Consider the following 19,641-nt stretch of genomic DNA (forward strand, 5'->3'; position numbering starts at 1 on the left):
AACACACTAACATCATGACACTTATTCTACCTGTACTAACACACTAACATCCTGACACTTACTCTACCTGTACTAACACACTAACATCCTGACACTTATTCTACCTGTACTAACACACTAACATCCTGACACTTATTCTACCCTGTACTAACACACTAACATCCTGACACTTATTCTACCTGTACTAACACACTAACATCCTGACACTTATTCTACCCTGTACTAACACACTAACATCCTGACACTTATCCTACCTGTACTAACACACTAACATCCTGACACTTACTCTTCTTTTACACTTTACTCTTGTGTTAGGTTAAAATGTTTTTTGTATAATTGCACTGTTGTGATTTGCTGCTCTGTGTGCCTTGAATTGCCCCCCGGGGACAAATAAAGTTTTTTGAATTGAATTGAATTGAATTGAATCTAAAGAGGATTAAATACACATCAAAATCTGAAGCAGTTACTCAGAACACAAGAGCATCTCTCAGTCAAAGTGTAGATTTTTGTTTCTATTTAATCCAAGTTAAGTATGAAGCCTCCTCTGACTCTGAAGACAGTCACTGAATATGAATAAACTGCCTCCAAAAACACACTAGCAACCATTCCACAGGGATGAGGAGGAAGGAAACAATCAAATGTCCTTTTTTTTACTTTTCTTATCATCTTATTAGAGACCATATGATATGCAACAAAACTCACAAAGATTGAATACATTAAGCAGCAACTGCGATGAAATCTATAATTCGTTCGGACTTTGTGAAAGAAATGGCACAATTAGGGCTCTTTATGTGGCTCTTTAGCTCTCCATTAGGGACAGATGAGGAAAACCTGTCTTTTCCAGTGGTTGTGCACATACATTTGGGAACCTGAGTGCCTACCAAACCACAAACTGTGAAATGAGACAACCCAGTCAGTCAGAACGTTTACAAACCAAACAATCAATTGGTTTATGGAGAACACAATCAGTAGATTGAGAAAGTACCAGCTTTATCCGCCACAGAAGCCTTTTTTCTGCATTTAACTACTTTGATACTACATTTTTTATTATACTATAGATAAGCTTACTTAGTTAATCTAATTATATAATAAATAAATTGTAACAGTGCATTTTGACCTTGTGGTTTTAATACTTTTACCTAAAGGGAGTTGTATGAGGTACTGTGCTTTTCCATAATCCGTGTATTAGACACATTAGCGATGTTTCTGTGGACATGGGCAGCAGCTAAATTTATTTTAGGCCTATATAGGAATGCTTTACATAGAATAATGTTGAATTTGTGTATTCTATTAATATCTATTTTGTCAGGGAACTTTCTTCTTGATAACTCACAGTCGACCATCATGTGCATGAACAGGACTAATTGTACCATCGTCCTTTTTTAATGCTCATGTCGAATCATTTGTGTTAATTATGAATCTGATTTCCATTCAAAGCTAATGTAACAGCAGCAACTGATTGCTTTTAAAAGAGTCTACGACTGCAGGCACATAGATCTCAGGTGTTTTCACAGTGACTGCTCAGCTCCTGGGTTCATCAGTGGCTCTTTAAAGGATTAGATGACTGAGATTGGACCTCGATAAACGCGCATGAGAAATGGGGGGAGCAAATGTGTGTGCATGATCTCCCCGAGGAGCTCCATTCAGCAGCTGAACACACAGCTCCAGTGTCCCGTCTCAGTTCATTGACCTCCTGCCAGCTGACGAAACCTGCTCGTTCTTTTATTTCCACACAGATACCTGGAAGGCTGATGTGTCGGACAAAAACAACCTTTATTCCTCTCCTTCTGTCTCCTCGCTTTTCTCCGATGCTCTCTCATTCTGTCCATGTTGAAATATGTTACATAAAAGTCGGCTGATTTTTTTCAACCAATCTTATCTTTTTCTCTTGGTTGACACACATTCTGCACCTGACAGCACCTGAAAGGTTGTGTGTTGTCTCTCTGAGGTGGCTGTGGCCCTGATTGTACTGTAGTAAACTCATGAGGAGACGTTGAGATACACACTCACGACCCATAATAAACTTCTTTGTTGTGACAAAAGAAGACTTTCTTTTGTGTAACTAATGTAGATATCTTCCATTCCAGCTGTGTTTGCAAACAGTAGTTAGCACAACTAATACAATCATCATACAATACATAATAGTCGCAATGAGCTATACAGTAAAAGCACCAAGACTCCATCAGTCCTTTGTTAAAGAGTGTGTGCAATAGCAACTATGCCTATGTCTCTACTTCTGCAATGCCCTGTTCACTTGCCTTAACCAAACATGCCATGCACACCTTCAGCTGGTACACAACGCAGTAGCCAGGCTTTTAACTTTTTACTTACTTACTTAGGGCTTGTATAAAAACAACAAATGAACACACAACTGCTTGACAATGTGCGTCTTTTTGATTAAATGTCATTGAACTACCATACCACAAACTACAGAGTCGTTCTTAAGGTGTTTATACAGAGCGAAGAATATTTTTCCTAACATCATTTGCATACATTTGGCTGCTGGACTTTTGTTATTATTATCTTTTGATTTGAATTATTGGTGAAAGCTAATACTACTTGATTAACGATACGTTTGTTGGAAATACCTGATATCATAACCTGAACGTGAGTCAAGGCCCTTCAGTTTTTACTGTATGCACCACACATCTGGAACAAACTTCCAGAAAACTGCAGGTCTGCTGCAACTCTCAGCTCTTTTAAATCAAGACTGAAGACTTTTCTGTTTTCTGCCTTTCAGTGATAAAAACAATTCATTAACAGCTTCTACTGCACTGTTACTTATATGACCTGTCTTGAAAATTATACTAAATTAATAATTGACAACTGAAAATTCATTTTCAGAATTGTCTTCTCTTGCTTTTGATGATCTTTTAATTATTTCAATTGAATGTCATTTTATATGCAGTATGTTTTCGAATGCTTTTATTGTAATTTAATTTAACCACTTTGGATTGAATAATTGGCATCTAAATATGTGACTAAATGTATATCCGTGAATTGCTGAGATTGTTTTATAGGTTGTTCAGGCACCAAATTTGTGCAGTGAGGAGCGCACAGCTGGCCACACATTGGTGGATTCACTGACTAAATTCTAAATAATAAGCCTTAATATAGTCATCGCTTTATGATGTGTCATTGAAATTCCTTAGTTTATTTTTATTTTTTATTATTATTTTATTTAAACTTTATTTTTTATGTGCTTCTTTCCAATGCTTTTAATGTTTTATGTAAAGCACTTTGAATTACCTTGTTGTTGAATTGTGCTATACAAATGAACTTGCCTTGCCTTGAATGTTTGACAGGAGAAACATGTGATTTTCAATTTCTGGAGATTTCTGGGACAATTAGCCAGCGGGGCCATTACCCTGCCAGGCGAGTAAGCGTGATCCTACGGCTGTTTTTTCACTACAGGACTTAATGAGGCTTGTCAGAGCCAAGGGCAACTCAGCTGACATGAGAAACCACATGATCTATTACTTTGAAACTTAACAGTCAGATATGACAAATCGTCTCTGCTGCTGATGCTATGTCAAGAGAAGTGTTCATCTCATGTTTAAGTGGTCTTGAAAAGAACTTCATTTAAAAAAAAGTTTATCGTCGAGGACCTGACTTCTCATTTTGGAGAGGAAAGGAACGAACACCTCTTTGAAAGTACCAGGGACATGAGCTATTCTTTTAAAACGTCTTTCAACGTTCAAAACTCACTTCAGCAATTCACACGCTTTCCTTCAGTTACCTCAAAGACTATTCAGTTTCTTTTGTCACATATCAGCCTTTGGATAGAGCTGAAACCAAAGGAGTGGATTTAGTTTACAAGGATGGCTTTGTGTGTTTTAGATTAGCATATTTTAGGAAGGTTCAGACTAAAGAGGTTGTTTGAGAGGCTGGATCTCTACTTTGTTTTATCAAAGTTCAGTAAACAGGATGTGACCTCTGATGTCAGGAAGAGGATTCCCATGATACAAGGCATTAAAACTCACAGCAAAATCACTAAGCTCTTATTAGCGGCATCACTAAAAGCTGTAGACATCAATAGCAGGTCTGGGCTTTGTGCCGTAAAGTCTCCCTACAACACGGTGGCTGATATTTAGATTTTACAGCAGGAATTCACCTCTCAGCGGAAGAAAATTACCAGCCTGAAGATGTGAGAAGGCAAAGCGGCCGCGAAAGATAATTGCTGTGTGTTAGCGTGGGATCAGAGAGGACATTGATGGGAGTGGAGGCGTTGATAATTCTTTCAGGTACGATGCTTTGGTTCACTGTGATCTCAGTATTTTTATCTTCCTCCTTCATATTCTAGACAAGACGTTCAGACTGTGTCAAATGGGTGATAATAGCACGGAGCTGAGAGAGTCTCACTCATTTGATGTTAATGTGATGTGACTGGGCCCAGTCCAGCTCTAGTAATGGGAAGAATGGTCGGACACCAACAGCCCTGCTCTGTTTTATTACAGACTACCATTAGCTGTTTAAGATGAAGCTAACCATCTTTGTGATCCTTAAGCCTTCACTTGGGGGGCTTTAGATGTATTGTGAAGGATCACTTATTACTTTCTGTTGATGATCTGAAACTCAGTCTGACCATAACAGAATATTGCAGAAACACAACATACATTTATTTCTTTGGCTGCTTTTAGAATACAAAATGATTGTTGATGGTTGAATATTTAGGGAAATTTGCTTTCTTGCCAAGAGTTAGATAAGAAGATCAATACCGATAGCTTAGCTTGGCCTAAGGACTGGAAACAAGGGGAAACAGCTACCCTGGTCAACTGTATTACCCTGCCCCCTTAATGACCTTTACATTTACTGTTGGGCAGACACTGGCACATTCAGAGAGCCAGGCTACCTGTTTTCCTGTTGCCAGTCTTTATGCTAAGCTAAGCTAACTTGTAACGGCTGCCATTATAAACTAGTTTAGATTAGTTTAGTTTAGTTTAGGTTTAGAAGTATAAAGCTATGGCCATTATCACTTGTCCTAACCTGAGGTGAGCTGAAGAGGTTGAAAACAAGGAAACACACACATAATCGCTTTTAGAAACCGGAGAGAAGGCTGAAGTTGGTTTAGTTAGCAGGCCCATTTCTGGATTAGCAGTTAGTCTCTCCGCTGAGGCCCGACCAGATCTGGTGTCAGCTCTCATGAGCCGCAAGCTCCGTGGTTTTACATCACTTCACTTTAGGTTGTTGTTGGATGCATCCTCAAAAAATAATAGTGCAGGTATCCATGGGCTGGAACAGTGTGACTGTGGTGTGGTCTGAGTTAGCTCGTCGACAGCCATTGCTCCGTGATGCGTTCATGTCCACCTCATTAACTTTCCTTCTGCCAGTTGGAACCAATGGAGCCCCCCCCCCCCCAACCATCTCTCAGTATGAAAGCAGGAAAGCAAGTACACAGGTGGCTTAACTCACCTATACTAATACTTTAAGTCTAGTTCTTTGGTAGAAAGTAGTTGCAATCAAAACTGTTCACAGTATGCTCAATGAATTATTCAGAGAAACAGAGACACTGTCTATAGAAAGAACAAATAAGAACTCTCAGAGACCAAAACTATTCGTTTCGCTAGCTATCACGAGAGGTACAGCATGTTTTTCTTTAGTTTGGGTGAACTCATCCTTTAATACCTGTTGTTCACAAGAAGCCCTGGGTTTGCAAGAGGGCATAGCTCATTTATCGAAATTGCTTTTTAATTTCTGTAAACAGCATTCATTCAATCACACTTAAGAGCTGAACTGCTGAATGTCAACGTAACAGTGTCAGTTTTCATTTGAATATCTATTCATTACATAAAGAAACTGATGATGTAGGGGGAGGTTTTTTTCTTCTCTTTGGTCGGGTCAGGGCATAAATGAATTCTACCGTGACAAAAGGGGAATATTTAGCATTTAATTAGTCCAGCAGAACATAAATGAGTGCAACTATGAATAAATGACCCGTTGAATCACAGCTGCTATTTAACACCTGAAGAGAATTAAAATGTGTTTGCAGGTTGCACCTTCAGAGACAGAGAGAGAAGATATAAAAGGTGAAGACTGGGACTTACACATTATTTGCCCTCTTTGGCCTGAAGGAGAAATAATCCATTAAGCCTGTGAACCTGCAGCCGCTGAAACGCAAACAGCTCCACTCTGATTCAGCAGAGTCGTTAGCCTCTCCATTAATTCTCCACACTCAGCAGTTCAGCTCCTTTAAGCAACAATTCAAACAGGCCGTGGACTAAACAAGCATGTCTTCAATTACTGAGAAGCAGCTCATTACAGCAGAGCCAATCAGTTCTTCCTAATATCCAGTTTGGAAAGTAAGTCACAATTCAAATTAAGCTTTGCAGGTCACACATTTCGAGACTGACTCAACAGATAATTGGTGACATTTTGACGGTGAGTGCCGGGACAGTCCTGAGCGCTGAGACATGTTTCAGCTCACAGATAATAATACTGAATTGTCGTATGATTGTTTGACCTTTAGCAAAGTGCTGATGGGAAATGAGGTGCTCAATTTATTCTGTGCAGGTCTGAACATCAGTGTCTGCGTAGATCGAGTCTGACCTTTGATGAGAGTCTGACATGTGGTAAAAAAAAGCATCTGAGAGTTTATGCTTAGGTGTTGACGTTTCAAGAGCATCATGCTCTTCAAGAAAACTGCTGTGCAAGGTCTCGTCATCCGAGGCTTCCTTAAATCTCTTTCAGTTTAACGGTACATCCATAATGATGGATGAATCATAGTAGGCTATGTAAAACATGACGGGAACCATAAAGCTGAACCTTACTTATCAGCGGAGGATGAGGACAGGCTTTTTATCTGCTCTTACAGAATATCAAAACAGTGTTAATACAACCTTGCGGTATCATGTTAACGGTAATTGTGGTAGTGTCCAGTTGTTTGTCTATAACAAGGGTGTCAAAGTGATCCAGTAAAGGGCCGTGTGGCTGCAGGTTTTGATTCCAACCAATCAAAAACACCCCTGGTCCAACAAATCAACTGTGTGAAGACAGTTCAGGTGATCGAATGAGTCGAGTCAGGTGTGTTCTTGCTTGGTTAGAATGAAAACCTGCAGCCACACGGCCCTTTACTGGATCAGTTTGACACCCCTGGGACTCTATAATGTCTCACTGATCTCCTCAATCCTATTTCATGCAGGAGCCTTGGATAATTTCACCAAACCAGCGCTAAAAGAAGAGTGACTGTTGAGTTTTGGTGGCCAGAAAGACTCCACATGAAGCTTTAAAACTGATTTAATCAAATTTTTTATACTGACAATGACTCTGTTGAACAGATGACTATGTGTGATATGAACAGGGTTGCTCGTTGTGACAAATGCACAAAGAATAATTGCCATGGTCTTCAGTACAAAAAAAATCTTAATTTTTTGTCCTATCTAAACTTAGGTTTCATAAATAGGGAAATTCCTCTTTCTATTACAGAAGCAGTTCCTAAACTCATGGCTGTGTCCGATCTTATCTCAGACCTCCTATCTGAAGGAATCGAAACTAGAACTAGAACTGTAAACTTGGTTCTTCACTCCTCCTATCTAATCTAATTTTGCCCACTGTCTTTTTTCATAAAATAAAGAATTTTGTGTGTGTTGTGGTTCTTTAAAAAACATGCGAGTACAGCAGTGGTGTAGCCATAGCTGATATTCAATCAGATTTTGAACAATAAAGAAACAACAGTTTTTCAGAATAAATCAAGTATTAATAATTTGTTCTCTAATTTTGATCTCAAGTGTAAATCTAGATGGACTTCTGATCATATCAGCTTTCTCTTGTCACCTCACCTCAACATGTGCTGCAGCAGCTTATGTTTTGTCCTGAAGCGAGCTGCTGTTGGAAACAAATGATGCTCAGAGTTTTTGTAATAGAAACTGACAGCTGCATGGAAATGTCCTCACCTATTGTGAAATTGAGGTCAAAGCTTTCGCAAGGTTTGTTTTGTTGGTGAATACAACTCCCAGTAGCATCTCGCCTCTCTCTCTTTCTCTCTCTCTCTCTCTCTATCCCTCTCTCTCTGTGCATCTCTCTGTCTCTGTCACTTTTGGTGGTCAGTAATAGATGTTTACATGGAAGGAGAAATAGTTTGCTGAGATCAGCCCCGCTGCTGTCAACAGAAGATTGGTGGAGGACAAACAAGTGTCAGCTGTGACAGGAAGAAGCCCTGCAGAGAAAAATGGCCAACACTGACAGGGAGTAAGACAGAGAAGAAGTGAGAGAAAGAAGAGATCGAACCAGCTGATGAGAGACAGGCAGAGGGAGAGAGACGGACAGGACACAATGAGAGAATAAAGGGGAAGAGGAGGAAATTATATGTGAAGGAGAAACTTCATCTAAATGGAGAATGTAGCCTGAGGCAGTGCTAAATGCGTTAAGAGTTAGTGAAGAGCAGGAAATTATGTTAATACCAAGTAGTGTGAAACAGGTTATTAGAAATGAATAATTGTCCAAATGCATATGTGGGAAATTTCCTTTTTATAGGTTGGTGCCTGAAACCAGAACAGCAGAACTGCAGTATTTTATAATATGAGACATTTGACATTTTAATCCCACATAATGCTGAAAATGGAAGCAGGATGATTAGGGTCAGGCTGTCCACATTCACTGTTTGTACATTTAACTACAAAACGTAATGCACTGTAAATTGTATGCAGTCCACACATTTTTTTAATGTAGAAATCTCATCCTGGCAGTCAGTGTCACCATACAGCTTGCAGTCTTTCAATATGCAGATATACATACAGATATTAAAAGAAGGACACATTGAAATAGCAACTATTCATACCTGGAACAGCCCAACCTTCAGCTCATTTGGATTGAGAGGAAGTGAATACCTTTTAACCCCTTACGACTTCCACCTGGCTCTGCTCAACCATCTCCATAGCTGAGTGATTTCAGGGTCAGCAAAAAATGGTCAATGAGAACTGCCTGGCAGGGTTTTATAGATGTGACCTGGCAGAGAATCGACTGTTGTGATTCAGACAACAATGGCGGCTCGCATCAAGGAAGCAGGCATCAACATTGATGCTGCTTCTTCTTGCTATTATCTGGTGTGACTGGGCATTCAAGCTAGAGTTATAATAGTGTGAGCATGTTTGTCCGCTAATTTGTGGTCAGTTATTTGTGCTATTAGCAGGTTCACTTTTTAGTTTCATCCAAATCTCTCAGTGTTTTTAAAGTGTCTAGTAATCTGTTCACAGTCTGTCCAAATAGCGAGTTTAGTTCATTGACTCTCTTCTCATTAGTTCACACTATTGAGGCAGAGTTTTGTTCCAGATGAGAGCAGCTGTCAGTCACAGCTGATGGGCTGGAGATGCTCAGAAGTTGTTAGGACTCTGAACCCTCCCGTTGTGAAGCTCAAGGTTTTAATATCACGCTTGACAAAACTCCTCAGGGATCCCCAGTGGGGTGCAAGCCTTGAAAAATCAGTCAGTCAAACAGACTCGCCCACTCAGTCAGAGCCATTCATTCCTGCAGTGAAGCTCTGGGCTAATGTCACGCTCAACAACATTTCAGTGCCCCATGGCTATGAAAATCGTCAATCAGTCAGTAAAACAATGATGTAGTCCGCCCAATTATAAGATAACTAAGCCAACCATCATATCAAATGTCAACACAATTTGCTCTGTTTTTATAAGTAAATCACAGGGCTACAAAGCTAGCAAAAAAAACATACTCCCTTCTATTGGATTGTTTATAACTGAAGAAGAAGAATTTCTTTATTTGTCCCGCAATGGGGAAATTCAATTTTCACTCTATTATTGTTTTTCATTTTACAAACACACACAGGCACGAAATACACACATATGCACAGACAGGACCTATATACATGTAATTAATGGAGAGATGACCAGTGATTGGCGCCCCGAGCAGATGGCGGTTAGGTGCCTTGCTCAACAGCACCTAGGCAGTGCCCAGGAGATGAACTGGCACCTCTCCAGCCACCAGTCCACGTTCCATTCATGGTCCACACAGGCACTCGAACCAGCAACCCTCTGGTTCGCAGCCAAGTCACCCATGGACTGAGCTACTGCCGACCCCAACTGTGTGATATTAAAAAGGTATGCATGTTGACAATGCTTTGTGAGCACTGGGCAGTGATGTTGAAAAAGGTATGGCTAAACTTCCCATTTCTGGCATTAGTGACAAATCTAGCATATAGATATCACTTTATTTTCTGCAGTTTAGCAGCGTATGATAAAATTGATTTAATTCAACTAATAAAATGGCGTCCTAAACTGTGCCACTGCAAGACAAGCAGCCTTTTAATTTTGCAAAAACCCTGAGCCTGACCACCACTCAGTTGGTCCATTGTGTTGAGGCTGTAGCAACCTTTAAATGCATTACAGAGCGAACACAATAAGACAAGTGCAAATATATTTTGTCTCTCCTCTACATGCATTTAAATCGATGTGAGCTTGATACGTAACTGCCCATTCCCTTCAAACAGCATCAGGAATTTAATACAGATTGGTTAGGTTGTCAAGAAATATTTAGTCTTTGTAATAGTAGTTCCCTAACTATAGGAAAAGATTTCAGTCCGTAAGGATGCATGTACAAAAGAAATGGTATGCATGCACCTGCATTTATTACAAACCAGAGTAACTGGCCATACATGTTCTGCAACCAGAGTTGTATTTCTTTTGTTCTTGCTTCTGATCAAACCGCTCTCCTCTGCTTTATTAGTCAGCAGCACTCAAAGATGCAACAGTCAGTAAAAACTTTACCCTCTCAATTTCTGAACGTCTCTAAATAAGCATCATGTTAGTTAGGTCCTGTTATCACTTCAAACAAGAGAGCCAAACAACAAAAACAACACGACTGACTCACAGTGTATTCTCTGGTCCATAGCGATAGACTTTGTGAGTAATAAAACCGAAATAGGCCAGTGACAGTGCAAAAAGAGGAAAATGCTGCTGTGGGACTTTGTCTTTTGTTTGCATGTACACCTTTTTAAGTTTGTCTCAGTTAAAACTCAATTCAGAATCCTATTTCCTTCCAGGAGAAATGACAGGAACAGACCATTCAGCCATTTACCGAACACTTTGCCACCATGTCTCTCTGTCTGATCTGAGATAATCAGTAATTGTATACCCTTCGCATATTTGAGAAAGCTTCAAGGAGCTCTGATGTCTCTTATCTTAAATAGAGATGTTTGCACTTCTAGGCTGCTACTGTGTCAGGTGAGATAAACCCAACACCGCTTCATAGATTCAGATAATTCACACCATTTTCATGTTTATTTCTGCTCCTGTCTGGCATTGTGTGAATACATCTAATCTGAGTACAGTGAATAAAGATCTGAAGCAGAACTTTTGCAGAGAAGGGCAACATTTTCATTTCCGAGGGTGTTCAACTTAAATCAGATACACATCAAAAAGTAGACATTTAACAGTTTATTCTGTCTTTGAATAATATTCACTGGCTATGAATAGTCTTTAGAAGAGAAACCAATTTTACCTGGTTGTATAGTTTACTTTTGTCTTAAAGTCTAGTCTGTCTTTTCTATTGTCTACCCTGCTCTGTCCATCTCTTCAGCTCCATCACTGCTAATCCAACAGAGACCATAAAAAGTTCATCTCATGCCTGAAGTGAGAATATTGGCTATTTCTATATAGTCATACTTAATTCACAAAAAATCTCTTTCAGTTCAGACTCCAGTAGAGCCTCCAACAGGGACCAGCCCACTGTAGACGGACCCAGAACTGGCTTCACCGCCGCCTTCGACCTGCAGCTGGCAGGAGGTGGGGACCTCCACTCCCAGCAGTGGCACCTCTACTGACAAGGAACAGAGCTTTGCCTTGCTGGCTCCTGCTGACCCGGATGGGACCAGCCAAAGACCAGGTGTTGATTGGGAGGATCTTCCACTTGGCCCAGGATCACAAATACAGTCAAGATCAAAATTAGATAACCAACTATAAATACTTGAATTAAATACTGTTATTTTTTTAATGTGCAGAATCTGATAGAATATCCTCTGTGGCTATACCACTGCTGTAATTGCATCATTTTTTAAATAACCAAGGGACTTCAAGCAAAACCTTTATTTTGTGAAAAAAAAAAACAGTGAGCAAAATTAGAGAACAGCAACCATTGTGTAAGCAGAGAAGATTTGAACAATGTTTTCTTCTATAGGATTCAAAAATGAATAGGAAGTGTAGAGGCCTGGGACACAATTAAGCCCCCAGTGGAAACCAGGACTGATGCAACACATCTGTGTTGTTTTTTCTGAGCACGGCATTGTACTGTCTTGTACATGTCAGCATTTTTGTGTGCTGAGAGTCCTTTATTTAAAACATGTATGTATTAATGTGCGTTTAAATGCATGGCAGAAATATAGATACCGATACCAGGGAATTGCACATTGGCAGCAGTTACTAGAACAAGCAAATTAATCTACATTCAACAGCATCACTTTACAACAAAAATAAGTCCAAGTAAATCCATATTAAACGTGTATATCATTAAAAGGAGAAAGATGCATCCAGCCAATAGTCACAGTGGTAATTATGCTCTGCATAATTCATTTCTTCACCAGTTGAGCTGCTGCTCTCAAATAACGGATGATTTGGTCTCTGATGAATTTCCTTTCAATGACATTTTTAATGAAGCAGGTGAACTGAAATGCTATTTTCAGGTTTAATGAACACCTATTTCCCTCTTCCTCAAATTTGTTATTAATGGATACTAATAGCAAAGCCGAGGTGTAAAAGTGCATAACTGGTAGGCTACTGATCAAGGATTTGATTAAGTTACTATACAAGTTACGTTATAGTTCAAATGTGGTGCCATGTGATGAGCTTGAGCTCAGCAGTCATATGGCCTGCAGGATGAAGCTGTGCAAGCCTATCGTCTGCACGGGTCTCTAAAAATCATGTTGGTTACACTGCTGGGTGTAGAGGTCCTCCATGGCTGGGAGCTCTGCACTAGTGATGTGCTGGCCAGTTTTCAGCTTTCTTAACATTATGAGTAAATGTTAATTAACGTTCAAGAACAGTGAAATTCAGATAGTATCTCGGCTTTGTGGATTAAAAATGCAATTATAAACAGCATCATTGCTGTGGCCCGTGAAAGTGAAGTTTGGGGTCCCCTGCTAAAGCGGCTGAAGATGGGATGAGATGAGATCATCGCTGTAAACCTGTGTTTTCTGTTTTTTTAATATGTAGTCCCACTAAATGCATAGTCATATTTGTTCAAGTTATTTACCCTTTGAAAACATATTGATAGATTAGAATCATACTAAATTCATGTTGTAATTTGTAAACAACATTAAACACTGATGCAGGTTTTTGTAGAAGAACAAATCAGTAAAGCAGTAGAAAAGTACTTTTTTCTGCTAATTATCGGTGATGGATTAGCAAAATAATCCATAAACCAGTTTTAGATAAAAACATTGACAAATTATACTATTAAATATATTGATGAAAGACTATTATTTTTCCGTGGTTTGTTCTTTCCGCTTTGATATATTGAAGTTTAATTGTTATAGGATTGAGAGGAATATGAGGATTGCACTGTGACATGTTTCTTTGACGAGAAGAATGGTCGAAGGGTTTTACTCCATGATGTGGACGTTAGAGCTGCTGCTTGTTGGTGTAAGCGTGTTAGTTCCTGGCAGAGATGAGCTGCTGTGAACCGACCAACAGCTCGACCGTCGACAACACCAATGTGCCGGGTGCAAGTACTGTGTTTTAGGACCCATTCACCCCCCGCACCCTCCTCCCTATATGGATTTCCTGTGTGTGTTCGATCCATCCTCCACCTCAACCTTCCTCCTTACACAGAGTTTGTGACTCTTATAACTATTTCAACATTACCGCCAGTATGTTTACGGTCAATAGTGACAACATAAATATGGGGAATATACGTAAGGTGCTTGCACAATCAACCTATATGACCGTTTGTTAAAGAACACGATACTCATGTAAACTTATGTATGTGTTTACTAGATTATATGGTACATTACAGGAACACTGTTTGACAGATAGAGGTTTGTCAATCCATTTTTCTTGCTACTGCTCTCATTTATTTTACCTTTGGTCTTAATAACGTTTATGGTATCTCATCTTTTACTGATTTGTAATCACGTTTATTGAGTTTATCGTCCACCTGCCGTCTTCAGCCTTTACTGGATTTCTTTTGAGCCTGCTGCATAGCTGTGCACCTACAGGCATAGTCAGGACAGAAACCGTTAGGAGGCCAGTGGAACAGAGGGATACTTAAAAAGCAGTTCAGGATGTCAAGCCTCTATATTGGCAGCCTAGTGGGAGGTCATCGCCTGCCTGCTGGACAGAGCGAACACTCTCAACATAACAAACTCTTCGTTCAAACATTCCCACCTAGAGCTATTCCTTTACAACCAGACCTCAATTTCCTCATAATCTTATTTAATTTAACTTACAGTGGAGAAAGGGCCAACCTTAAAATGCAAAGTGCACAAAAGAGTTGACTCATAAACTTGTTGATTTCTCTTCATCTTTTCTTGCTCCCGGCAGCTTGATCTTTGCTCTGCCCTCAAAGAAGCTCTGAGTGTCTTTTCAGTTTCAGCCAACTGGCCGGCCGATCAGGCAGCAGGCCCCAAACAGCCTGCAGCTGCTGCTGTGAATATAAAGCAGAGTCAGAGTGCATCGATCACTAGCTCGCTCAATCTGGTATTCAACAGAAATACATCTGTGAACAAGAAAACAGACACTTTGAGCCCTAATGCTTCACTTTACTCCATTATCTACCAATTGCAGTTTACAGAAAGCTCAATGTGGCTAATACATACATACAGTAGCTCCTGATGGATGATATTACTGCTTCCAGTCAGAGCATTTAAACATTTTCTCCATTTGAAATAAATATTAGCTCAATCCAAGAAAAATGAAACTATATGGAGAAAAGCATAATAATCAGCCTTAAAATTAAAAACCCATTCATCCTCCATGCTGTGCAAGCTCTTATCTTCATTATCATACTTGAACATGACGACAGATATGATTATTGACATAACTCAAATCAGAGAGGACACCACGGTTAACTGACTCAAATGAAAAGCTTCTTATTCTTGTCAATAGTTATCCACTGAATCAAACAGAGTCAATGTCTTGTCCTGTGTCAATGTTTTGCACATAAATATTCAGCTCTTTCTCATTAAAAATGTGCTGTTACAGACTTTATTTACGGCCGTGTGAAAATTCAGTGAGCAGACTGAAAGCAGATGCTCTTAGTACAGATGAGAGATGCAACCAGAATGAATTCATAATTATGTGTTGTCCTGATAAACACCCTCCTTATATCACTTAGAGTAGTACTCACACAAAAACCTGCCTCTCCAACCTGCTTCCTGCCGCTGTCCCTTCTTTTAAAAAGTCCAACATGCTTATTTAGCTGTTAGGAGTCAATTGCTTAAATAAGTGCTTCACTCATTTAGTGTAGTTCATTTGATGAAGTGAGAGTTTAGTCGTTTAGACTCTGGAGGAACTAATTAACTGAAATTAACAGTTAATTTCCTCTTCCAAGAGAAGTGCAGCATGGTTTCTGAGGAGTGAGAACTCAATCCAGAGACAGGTGAGGGTATCTGTCAGGCAGCAAGCTCCCAAAATCTGAAGATTTAACTGTATTTTCTGGAAGTACAGATTTTAAATTATCAGATGAAATATACCCAACGTATACAAGACTTATCAGCACAACCTGTGGTACAGATGTTCATGCTTCCCAGACCCGGGGTGTCAAACATATAACCGGGTGGCCAAGACTGGCTAGCTCAGAGGTCCAATACAGCCAACTGGATGACTTTGCAAAGCGTGAAAATGCAAATAGTAGATGTACTTATACAAGGCCTTTCTATTCTTCCGATCACTCAAAGTATTTTTACACTACTTGCCACATTTACCCATTTATACACTGAAGGCTGCTCATCAGGTTATAATGTAATAACTCAGATGCACATTCACAAATCTGGGATTCAGTGTCTTGCTCAAGGACACCGTGAGAGGATCGAACCGCTGATTTTCCCATCCGTGGACTACCCGCTTTACCTCCTATGCCACAGCCATCAATTGCAGCAATTGATCCACTCTGATGAGAATGGACATCACATGGATGCTGGACTTCCTGAGCAACAGACCCCAGAACGTTAGGATGGGAGCTCAAACATAATCCACTCTCATTCTGAACAGTGGCACACCACAGGGGTGTGTCCTCAAGCCCTTCCTCTACTCCTGCTTTACCCATGACTGTTCCCCATCCATTCCACCAACCTCATTGTCAAATTTGCTGATGATACCACCATAGTAAACGGACAACAACGAGACAGCCTACAGGGAGGAGGTTCAGTATTTGACAGTATGGTGTTTTTTTTTTATTATTAATAACCTGGACTTAAATAACTCTAAAACCAAGGAACTGATTGTGGATTTCAAGAAATCCAAGTGAACTGAGCACTCTGCCGTCTACCTGAACAGGGAAAAGGTAGAGAGAGTAGAGAGCTTTAAGTTACTTGGTGTGCACATCTTGGCTGACCTCACCTGAACTACACACATCTCCCATCAGGTGGGGAAGGCCCAACAGAGGCTTTACTTCCTCAGGGGACTAAAGTCAAATGACCAACTTCTATGAGTCAGCAATAGAGAGCCTCCTGACCAACTGCCGCGAGGTGTGGTTCTCCAGCGTGTCAACGGAATCACACTACCAAACTCAGGACCCCACTCACCCTGGTCATCACCTGTTCTGTTTCCCTCTGGGAAAAGACACAGAACAATCGAAACCAGAACCAACCGATTGAAGAACAGCTTCCTCCTACTGGCAGTAAAACGCACTAATAGGGCTGCTGGCATGACTGTAGACTCTTGTTCCAAATTATTTCGCTACAATATCTGTCTGCATAAAAATTGAACACTGCACGCTCATTCTCCACCCCAAACTTCAAACCCAGTAAGTATAGGTACGCTGCTGGACGTAGGCTGTGTGCTGCAGACTACTGCAGTTGAACTTAAGTGATGACAGTGTGACCGTGATCCAGTATGCACGATACCATGACTCTTAAACTGATGCAATGGAATAGAGTTCAGTCATCAATTTACTACTTGTGCTTTTCATGCTGTGACAAGTCAAGATGTCCTCTGTATGTAGAAATAATCTCTGGTAGTCATTTTAAAACTGCTAACCTGACTCCCCTCAACTGCCAGTAGCTCCTCACAGGATGCTGATTGGCTGGATGACTTCTAGCCAAAACACAAAGGCATTCAAACGCATGTCTGAATGTGATTCTTGTGTGATCTTGTATTATTGCGAGAATTTAGCTGATTTGCAAGGTAATTAAAGCACATGTCCTAAAAAATGTATCAGCCAACACAAATTTGCTGCTAAATTATCATATGGTTACAATTCATAGGATGCAGGATTGCAGGGAGACATGATGATCCAACGCTTGACCCATCTCTTTTTCTTTTAGCTTCTTCAGATATCCAAGCTCTCCTCCCTGTCCCCCAGGATGAGACCACATACTTTAAAGGAAATGTATTTCGACTTCTTGTATCTGTGATCTTATCTTTTCCGTCACAACTCAAAGCTAATGACCCTAACTGCTACCTTGTAAATCAGAGTTCCCCCTCCAGCGGCTCGGCTTCCACTTGACCTCAAAGGTCCAGCAAGACTGGCTTCATTAATCCACCCGTCAAACTCATGCCTGCCCTGTGAATAGTCACTATAGTCTCTAGTCACTGATAAACCTTTTCCTACGGAGAATCATGGCCTCACTTTTGGATGTTCAGAGCAAAGTCATCCCGTTGAGAGAAATATCTCAATGACAAAAAGAAACATATGCATATTATGTATACACATGTATAATATGTATTATACACATGATTGTTTTACTTTTTCACAGGAGGTAGAGCTAAAGATGGTGAGACGTAAGTTAGTGAGACGATTTTTCCATCACTGAAAGTGTGAACAAAAGCCATATAAGAAACAGTAACATAGCGTCGCGGTTCAAGATCTTTATTTATCATGTGCACAAAAACAGGGAAGCAGTTGTTCGCAATGAAATCTTAGATATCAGGCTCCCTTCAACAGTGCTAATGAAATATGTAAAAGAAAGAAAACAAAGATCACACGAGTAACACCAAAATAAGAAGCTAAACACAAAATAGTGCAAGTTAAGATAAGGCATAAAATATGACATAAATGAGAAAGTAATGAATAAACTGACAGAAATGCAGTACATGTAAACAACCTGCTGTAGGTTTGCATATCAAGTAGGGCGGAGCATATCGAGTGGGGGCGAGGGACATTTCAGTGTAATTTCAAATCTCAAAACCTATAAATCATGTTTGTATGTATTTTGGTATCAATAAAGAAATAGTCTACATTAATTACCTAATCTATTTTTTCTACTCGTGTCAATTTAATACTTGACAAATGAAAATTACTGAGCATTTCCTCATTTGTATCAAGAACTTTGGTTCAAAATGAACAGAACGTGCAAGGATCACAATTTGTAGAATAGCGTAAAACAACAGTCCAGACCCTGTTTTTTTGACATTGTGATCAACATGATACAGAAAAATATATACCACAGACATTTTTAATTCGTTTTGACGATTTATATCATGATATCGGTCAGCCCCATTTTGAAGTCTGTCACCCGTTTGTTTTGAACATTAAACAGCCAGCTGGTTTCTCTGTGTGCGGTGTGTCTGCAGGCCACCGAGGTGTGTGACGCTTACGTTGAGTGTGTGTGTTAATGCTCTGCGTGATCCCTTGTTTTTCACAGACTCTGGCTTCAGAATTATCCGATTCCCCCGCTGTGTTTGCTCTCAAACGTTTTTTTCCTATCATCTGATTCCCCTGATGTCTTTTCTCTCAGTAGGTTTTCACTATCAGATTCCCCCGCTGACTCTCTGCATGTCTTCCCCTCTCTGCTCTGTTTTCAGGGCTTTTTCTTTCAATGAACAAACCCTGCTGACTGATACCAAGAGCTCCCCTCCCATGTGGGTTCACAGTTACTCCCCTTGTCCACAGACGAGGCAGAAGGGGATATGCATTTGAGCAAACACAGAGCTGTTTTATTCAGGTTTTCATGGCCAGCTGCGCGAGCTGCATGAAAAATGGGTTGTATTTGCGTGCCATTTTTATCTGGCCACCACTGGTATATCTGTTAAAACATGCAACTACATCTCCCGCTTATTCTGAATTGGATATAAAACACTTTTTCGAATGAGTTATGTCAACTTAAATGTGATACAAGATGTTTCTATATGAGAAATGAATACGGCAGCGTCAATGAAGGGCACAGTGATGTTTCTTCCATAGAGTCCATTGTTTCTATCATGCTGCAAACCCTCAAAGTGCATTATCACTTCTATCATGTTAGCATGGGGCATAACAATTGCTACTGTAGTTATTTGCAATTCAAAGTGTAAGATTACTAAGCGTCCATATTTGGAGTATCAAACACCCACCTCCTGCAGGCTGAAATGCTACTGTTTTGTTTTTGAGCTGTGTTGCTCTGCTGGAAGCATGTAGTGACAGTTTGGTGACATTGTGTGTGTCTATTCAACATTGTCAACATAACGACCTATTGCAGAGAAGTGCCTTGTACTGTGGTAGAGTTTTGAGACGTCTTTCTCACTATTGGAATCAAACCAATTTAAACTGACACAACAACCC

This window comes from Echiichthys vipera (genome assembly GCF_963691815.1).
Source record: "Echiichthys vipera genome assembly, chromosome: 15".
NCBI lineage: Eukaryota > Metazoa > Chordata > Actinopteri > Perciformes > Trachinidae > Echiichthys > Echiichthys vipera.